Source organism: Ammospiza caudacuta, chromosome 12 (assembly GCF_027887145.1).
Source record: "Ammospiza caudacuta isolate bAmmCau1 chromosome 12, bAmmCau1.pri, whole genome shotgun sequence".
Taxonomy (NCBI): domain Eukaryota; kingdom Metazoa; phylum Chordata; class Aves; order Passeriformes; family Passerellidae; genus Ammospiza; species Ammospiza caudacuta.
Genome location: NC_080604.1, coordinates 5,654,910 through 5,663,530, shown reverse-complemented (window position 1 = coordinate 5,663,530; position 8,621 = coordinate 5,654,910). Strand labels below are relative to the sequence as shown.

General features: G+C 45.3%; 1 protein-coding gene across 2 annotated transcripts in view; it reads left to right on the top strand.

Moving 5' to 3' along the window:
• The first annotated feature begins 292 nt into the window (after nt 1-292).
• Nucleotides 293-8,621, top strand: part of IP6K1 (inositol hexakisphosphate kinase 1) — a 36,862-nt gene continuing 28,533 nt past the window's right edge. For both annotated transcript variants that reach the window (XM_058812792.1, XM_058812790.1), the window contains exons 1-3: nt 293-364; nt 756-810; nt 5,076-5,175. The gene's annotated coding sequence lies outside the window, so the exon portion shown is untranslated. The remainder of the gene's footprint in view (nt 365-755; nt 811-5,075; nt 5,176-8,621) is intronic.

Sequence of the window (8,621 nt, the reverse complement as noted above, 5' to 3'; positions counted from 1 at the left end):
CCCTTCTCCGTAGACAGCCAATCAGACGGCGCTTCCAGCGAGGGGGCGGGGCTCTGGCGTGCGTCACGTGTGCCTAACGTGCGCTGTCGTCCGCACTCGGGAGAGGGCGGGGCGGCTCTGCGCTTGAGTGACACAGAGTTTGACCTATCAGCGTCCCGAGAGGGCCCCCGTGGGGCGGGACGCGGGTGCGGACTGGCGCGCAGGGCCAAGGGGCGGGCTTTGGACGGCGCGGTTGCTATGACGGCCAGCGCCGGGCCACGCCCGCCCGGGCGCCGCCATCTTGTTGTTGATTCGGGCGGCGGGGAGCGGCGGCGCTGGGGCTCCGCGTTCCGGTGTCCCGGCCGGGCAGGCAGCGCCGGCCCCGGTGAGCCGCGGCGGGCAGAGACTGGCCAGGCTGCTGGGCGGGGGGCTGAGCCGGGCGCGCTGCCGTGAGGGGAGCCCCGGGTGCGGCCCCGTGAAGGGAGCGGGGGTACACAGGCACGGCCCCGTGAGCAGCCCAGGCGAGGGGGTAGCGAGCACCGGGATGGGCCTGGAGTGGAGGGGTCCGTGCGCGGCCCCGTGAGGAGTGGCTGGGAGAGCTCGGTTCGTCCCCGTGTGTGCGTGGGTGAGAGCCGGGAGCTTTCCGCTGCGAGACCCGCCTGGGGCACGGCCGGGGCGGGGTTCCCCGGGCTGGGCAGCGCGGTGCCGGGGCAGGGCCGTGCCTAGCGGGCAGAGCGAGCGTCCCCTCCCTTTGTGCCTTTCCTTCCCTTCCACAGGAGCTGCGCGCAGGAAGGAGCTCGGAACCGGCGGCGGTAACATGAAACTAACATGGTGAGCAGGCCGGTGGGGCTGGGGGCCCGTCCGCGCTGCCCCCGGCCCGGGAGGGTGTGGGTTGCCCGGGAGCGCTGGCTGCCCCGCTGGGGACACCCGGAGTGCCTGGCAGTCCCCGGGGCAGGTGTGCTCCTGGGGCTGCAGTCCTGGACCGGGACCAGCCTTTCCCGGGCTTTCCTAGGGGAGGGTTAAATTATGAATTAGGGTAGGTGGTACTGGGTCCATATTCCTTCAGTTTTAAGCTCAGCATCTGCTCTTTTCTTTGTTTTTTGGTTTTTTTTTTCCTCTCCCTAGCAATATGCTTTAGTATGTGCTGCTTTTGTCATTTCAACCTGTCTTGCTCTTTTTTCGCTCCATCTGCTTTTCCTCCCTTCAGGTTCACCTGGCTTAACTTGGTGTTCAGGGCTTCCAGAGCTGGATTCCAATAATTGGCCTTTGCTAACGAAACACAGAGTGGTGCAGGAATGATGGGGGCTTGGGTCTCTGTTCATTTTTAGTGTAATGTTTCTGTGATCCTTAGGGCTGTGTAAACATGGTTAGTGGCTTGTCTCACAAAATAATATGCAGTAGTGTGTTGCGAAAGTCTCATTGTAGTGAACTGTCACCTGCAGCTGATATGCTAACACTTGTGTGTTTGGTCAGGCTTTTGATGGAGAAAAATAATGGTATTCTTGTGGTTTATCACTGAACTAAGATTCTGATTTCCTTTTTATAGAAATTCTGTTGGGAGATTTAAAGTGTTTTAGAATTAGGTGTATCATTATTGCATGTTGTCACTGTAATCCTAAATAGGTCTCTCTTAGTCCCATGTAACAATTTCTTATTATTTTGATTGTGAAGTATTTTTCTGGGTTAGTTTAGCTCTGACCTAAGGTAAGTGCTTTGTTTTGGAGCTGGAAGGAAAGTGGTAGGTTATGAAAAGATTTAGTTGTGAGCTTCATAAAACAAGATAACATTGGGTTGCTTTTTCAACTGCATCAAATCCTTGTTTGGTCAATGTATTGAATTGTCCTAATGCTATTTTTTCTTTTCCTTTCTTGGAGGTGTTTCATACTCTCTCAGCTTTTTCAGCACAACCATTTCCAGGTGCATGGATGAACAGCCTATGCTATCCTGGTTAGAGCCTGTTAGGGTGATGTGAAATGTCCTTTTCCATGGCCTTGCCTTTGCTTCCTGTCTAGTAAGGACTTTTGGGAGAACAGGGGAAGTGATCCTTAGCTCCTGGAGGGGAAGTTGATGTACACAAGGTTATTAGTGTAGGAATCCTTGATGGAAAGAGAGGATATGCTGGTGGGACACTCTCCCGGGCCCTCTGGTTTTTCGTGAGGCACTTTGTGGCAGTTTTGCATGTTTCTTGCAAAGAAGAAGAGGAAGTGAGCACGATTATCTGTGGAGATAAGAAAGGGGACAGTTTTTAAGATCTGCTTCTGATCACCACTTTCACATTCCATGTGTGGTTTCACAGGTGCTTCAGCTCGTGTAAGTATAGACTGCGACCCATGGGAGGTTCTTGCCTTGTTGCTTATGCCTGTGCAGGTGAGAATCAGGGTTCCCTGACTTACAGACTGACCAAACTAAAGACAAACTGTCTGTTTTTCTACCCAGCTTTGTGAGTGCATGAATGATTTTGCAGGTGCAAGGGAAATGGGACTGGTGCTGGAATGGGGTCTTATCTGAGTTCAGGGTAATCTGCAGTGTGACTGTGTAAAGAGTTCGACAGTTTATTTTTACATTATCTATGTTCTTGCATAAAATATAATTTTAAACCACATTTTTGCATATAATCAAAATTTAAATGAAACAATAGTGCCCATGCTTCTCTTCTACATATGCGAATCATTGTGTGACTGCTCATCAGGTGGAGAGCACTGGATGTGTCCTTCTTATAAAAATATTATAGAAGGAAAAGTTAGATGTGCTTTGAGATCCCCTCTCTTGGCAGATTGTGCAAGTCACCTGACTTGGAAGTTATTCTGCCTTGCATTGCACGTAGTGAAAAGTCAAGGTTAGAGTAGCAAGCACTCAGAGGTCAGAAAAGTGCCCAGGCTGGAGTTGTACCTGTGTCCTTAATCAGCTAATTGGCCTTTTAAACAACTGTTGGGATTTCTTCTTCATCAGGCAGTTGTATGCTCTACTCATCCCATCTGAGCTGCCTGGTTTGTTTCTTTCCTTTTCTCCCACAAATACAGAGCTCATTCCTTTTGTATAAAATGATCAAACTCTGAAATGTGACCTTATTGAGCTTGGCTGGTGTGAGATGAGGAGCCCTGTACAAGCTCGGGGCTGTTTGTTGACCATCTGCTTACAGAGCTCAGTCTCTTTGGTCCAGTGGGTCACCAAATGTTTGTGAAAAGGTTTGATCACTTTTCAGATGTCAGTGTTGAGTTAGTTTCTCTGTGCCTAAAGGTTTTTGTGGATCTGGTGGATTCTGACTGGCACGCTGGGTATGGGATAGCACTCACTGTGCCTTCCGCTAGGATAAGAAATGTAGGTGCTAAGTTTGAATTGGATATCCAGAACCCATGCTCTAGAGGAGGTATGTTTCTTCCATCCATCTGTGGTTGAAATGCAGATACTGAAGCCATGGAAAATCTGACAGAGGCCTTGATTATTGCAGTGTAACCCAGGCACTTCACTCGCTGTCAGTAGATTCCCCAATCTGTCCATCAGGGATTAGCTCATAACATGTTGGAGATGTGAGCATCTCAGTGGAGTGTTAGTGCTGGGATTTGTAGTCTCAGAAGTTAGTATTGACAAAAAGCTGCAGCCTGATTTGTTTGCTCTTGAATTTGGCAGTGTCACATTGGTGCTGGGCAGGGTTTAGCATTGAACTTGACTTGCAGAGTTTGTGTGTGGCTCTCTGCTTGCTTGTTTATATAGTGTGACATGCCTAGGAACAACTGCTTTTGCTTCTGACCTCTCAGTCTTTGAGAGGGAATGTATCAAAAACAAGTCTAGTAAGTACAGAGGGTCCCCAGTGAGCTCGAGAAAAGGAGCAAAAGAACAGAAAGTGTGACAGAACCCTCTGCAAGAGTCATGTGGAGTGTTTGTATTACGTGCTGTAAACTGAAGGAGCCCTTCAGCTCTATGGAGGAGCAGCTAGCAGTGTCCCTCATTTCTATTCCTGATGTGACAGGAATGCAGAGCAGGATGCTGGCCAGTGTTTAATATCAGGTTTGTGGCTGCTGTCGTAGGGGAGGTGGGGGAGGAAGAGGAAGTGTGTGTGCATGGCTGCTTGGTTTCTGTTTTGCAGCACCGCCTGTGCGCGGTGTTGTGCCGTTCTGATTTCTGGTGTTCCCAGTGTGCTCTTCGGGTGGATGTGCTTCCTAAGAGATGCAGTTCTCTTAATCAGTGTGTTGGGCTGCCTGTGCTGCCTGTGTAGTCCATGCTGGTGTGAGCCACTCTGCAGATGGTACTGAGGTGCAGGTCCTTTGCTTTCATTCATCTCCACAGGCTCCTCTGTATGCATTTTGAGTGGCATTCACTGTGTGTAAAAGACAAGCTTCTTAAGCTTGCATTTATTTTGCATCACCCCATCAGTATGTGAGTTTGAACCCCTTTTTGTGAGTCAAGGAATAAGCTTTGCTATTACAGGGTGTCTCTCTAGCTGTATAATGTGTCCACAGTAGTTAAAATGGGTACAGTTGTTTTGTTAAAAAATCACATGGACGTAGCTGCCATAATTATATTAGTAGGAGATCCATCAACCAAATCTGATAAAAGAGGTTGTGATGTGGATGTGACTGTCCTGGCAGGACGTCACCGCACTTGCTTGGGAGCTGCAGTAGATAAGCTGTCTCTGATTTAGCTTTTGTAGTTAGAAAGGTTATCTCCTTCACCAGCTGTCCTGCTGCTTTGCCAAACGCTGCCTCCCCTGTGCTGGGGCCTACAACCAGGCCTGTTCAGCTGCTGGGCTTTAATATACTCTGCTCCAGCCTTTCTTCCCTGGTGCCCATCCCTGCCTGGTGAGGAACAGTCATGGATCCTGCTCTGTTCCACCCTGCCTGGGAATTTTCAGCTAAGGGTGGCTGAGGCAACTGGGGACAGTGTGTCCCCTCAGCCCAACTGGTGGCTTTGGTAAAGAGCATCTGCCAGAGCCCACAGGAATGAGTGAGAGCATTTGCTTCCTGAAAGGAACTTGTGCATTCCAGTCCCAGTCTCTAGGGAAGGCATGCTCTCAAACATTCTGAATTGACAAGCAAGTAAAGTTCTAAATAAAAGCTAATTTAGGACTTGCTAACTCGTTTCCATACATCATTTCACAGGCTGGCTTGCTTCTGGGGTCCTGCTCCCTCTTGATTGTGAGAAGTTGGCTCCATATTCCAGTGACTGCTCAGCCAAAGGAGCTTGGGTGACATCTCCAAGGTAACTTTTTTCTGTTTTGTTCAGAATACATATGCAGCCATCTTAGAGATGCAAAGAGGAATAAACTGCTTGCTTTTTACCTCTCCCTTTGGAATTTTACCCTTCAAGTAAGGATGTGTAAATACAGTTTGTGGGAGTTTTGCTCTTATTTTTGAAGGATACTACAGGAACACCCAGGTAAGTGCAGTAGCACAGACTGAAAAATTTAGTCCTGTTCATTGACCAAATTGGTGTCAGTTCTTCGTGATAAGAACTAAAATTCCAAGAACTGGAGGCTCACTCATGCTCTACTAATTCTGGCCATTCAGGTGGCTGATTTGCAGCTGAATCACCTTATGATGATTTCAGAATTCTTATCATTGTGTGCTTTTTTCTTTCTCTTCAGAGATTAGTTTGCTGAAAGTTGATAAGGCTGATATGATAGTCTTTCAGTTTCACAGAGGTTACTTCGCGCTGTCCTGAATTTGGAAGAAAGTCAATCATATTTGTTTTCCCCCAGCTCTTTATCAACAAAGATATGACTCAGTATACCTGTGGTATAAACAAACTCAAATGACCTTATTTTCTTTAGACATGGTGTGTTTAAGTAGTGGTTGTCACACAGTTCAGTTTCCTGGTGGGGAAGCCCCTGACCTGGTAGGTGATGGTTTTTCTTAGTTTGAAGTGCAGAAGGTAATGACCAGAGAAGCTGAGCTCCACAAGTACCTTCCTGGGATAGGGAGAGGAGACACGTGCTGCCTTCTCTTCAGGGCATGCTCCTGTGTCTGTCACTGCTGACTTGAGTGCTGATCTAGAGCTATACAACTGTATAGCTTATATATTTTGACATTTCTCTTTTTCTCCCCCCCACCATGGTTCTATGCTGAGCTGCATTTCCCCCAATTTTTTAAACTTCCAGAGTGCGTTAATGCAAAATATCATGTGATCTTTAATTCCAATTAATGTTATTCCATTGTTGGTATCAAAGTATTGTTAAGCATTTCCAAAAGTGAGTTCAGAAATCTTAAAAAGGGCACAAGAAGATAGGGCTGGCTGTTTGTTCAGTGTCCTTTGACAGTACTGTCTGAGCAGCTTAAGCACGTGTAGGGAGCAGCCATGATCTCATTACAGCTAACTATAGGTGATAAGCAGCTTTGAGCACCAAAATCAGCGCACCACGGAGTGCAGATGTCAGGGAGTTATTTAAAGCAGGAAGGATTTGGGAGAGAAGCCTGGGGGCTGCATAGTCCTATGTCTTACTCAGTGTCTGAATCAAACCATCGAGTAACTCCATGAAATTGCTGGAGCTCTTGCAGGAGATGAGAGATGCTGCTCTTGCTTTGGTTTGTTGGTTAAAAACATGGTAAAGTCCTGGAGCTTTGGAAGACCCTCACAACACTGCTGATTGCTGAAAGGTTTATTGCACTTTTCCAAGCTGTGGCCTTTGTGTAAAGCTGTGTGACACATTTGAGGAATAGACCTGTTGAATTCACTGGGGTTGACTCTCATACCACAAATACTGAAATAAAAAGAACTTTTAACTTGAGTCTTTTGAGTCAGTCCCAGAAGAATTGTTGAAGCAGTCTGAAGCTCAGTTTGTGTTGAAACAATACATATGCAGGGTTTTTTTAGATAGTTTCTTAAACACTCCCACGCTTCCTGTAATAAAATCCACATCATGTTTGTCTCAGAGATGTGGATTTTACTTAGATTAAGTGTTACACTGTATAAAAGGTTTATGGATCTCTTTACTTTTGCAAATAATGGAGTGGTTTACTTTATTTTGCATTAGAAGCAGATATTGTAAATGTGTTTTCTTATGCTGTGCAAGTGGCATTTCCTTTACTTGGGCATAAATCTTCTTTATGTAATTGAGGTCTTAATACTTCACAGTTCTTACCACAAGTGTTGACCTGAATACACGTATTAAAATTTGACAGTAAACTAAATGTGAACCAATAAGCACTATCAAGCTTGCTTTATGCATCTTTTGTTTTTATAGAACTGAGGAAAAACCTCTAACTCTATTTTAGTCAGACTGAGTAGGTATCACTGCTGTGCATCGTGCAGAGTTGAATAGTTTTCACTTCAGGTGCTCTGCACACTGGTTTTTTGTTTTTGTGTTTTTTTTTTTTTTTTTTTTTTTTTTTTTTTGGGTGTAATAACAACACTTGGGGGTTTCTGTTTTTCCCCTTAATTATTATTAGCTTTAGTTAAGTATGATCACAGAAATTTGTAGCATGCTTAGCACTGACACTTCCAATGAATTTCAGCAGCTTAGAAAACTGAGCCTATTGACAATTTGGTTCACTTAATGACAAAAACCAGTTGTCTTAAAAATTAGTTCTGATTTGTGAATGCAGCTTGACTCAAACATTCTTAGTTAAAATAGTTAATGGTATTGTTTCATTCACCAGCCAAAAGTGAACAAAGGTTTTTATTCACTGCAATTAAAATACCTTCTTTAAACCTGGCAATTAAAGATCACAGGTTAGATGGTTAAGTGTTTGAGACTTTATGTTTTTTGGAGTTCATCCCATTGTGATATGACAACCAGAAGAAAATTCAAAACCTTTTAAGAATTCTGCCAAGGATCAATGTCCCATGGTAGTGAGCTTGCCAGGCTGAATCTTGTATGAGTGCAAAGCACTTTGTTTCAGGTTTCCTGTCATTTGCAGTTTTTTTATGATTCTCAAGGAAGAGAACTGAGTTATTTTCCACCCATTATGCTTGTTATTTTGTGTTTTGCAGCCTGAGATGATATGCTTTTGGCACATGTTATGACACTGTATTGATCTGGAAGAGAAAATGAAAGGGAAATTGGCTTTCCCTAGCTATATACAGCCTGTGATGTGTTGTGGCTGTGAGAATACATGTGATTTAGCAGACTGTTATTTTGTAGGAAAAATCCCAACCCAAACCAACCTGCAGCATGGCCTGGCAGTGTCTTCAGAAGAACTTAAAATGTGAAAAACCAAGGTAGCTGTAGTACACTTGAGAGAGGTTTGCTGTTAAAAACAAACTTGCCACAATTTGTGTGACTTCCAGATGAGTGTGCTGTGCTTTTTTAGTGTATGGAGAAGGAGATTTTTTTATGTATATGCAGGTGCTGCATCTAATCATCTCCAAACCAATTTGACATATGAGGTTTAACATACTTTCTTTTTGCTTTGGCTTTACATCTCTTACATAACCAGTGGCCTCTGTTGTAAGTGGCACACTAGAAAGCCTGTTGGAAGGAGCTTTGAGATCCACTTCAGCAGCTTAACATTTAGATAAGATGTTGGGAGTTTGTGACCTGTAGAGTGTTTACAGGGACTTGTTTATGACTGCTTCAGTGAAAGGAAGTTAAATATAGGCTTGTTTGTCTGATTCTTCACTTCAAATGAAGAGGAGAAGTTCCTCGTTTCAAACCCTCAAACAGAGCTGGTTGGTGTGGGAAAGCATTTCAAGGGGCCTGCTGCCCA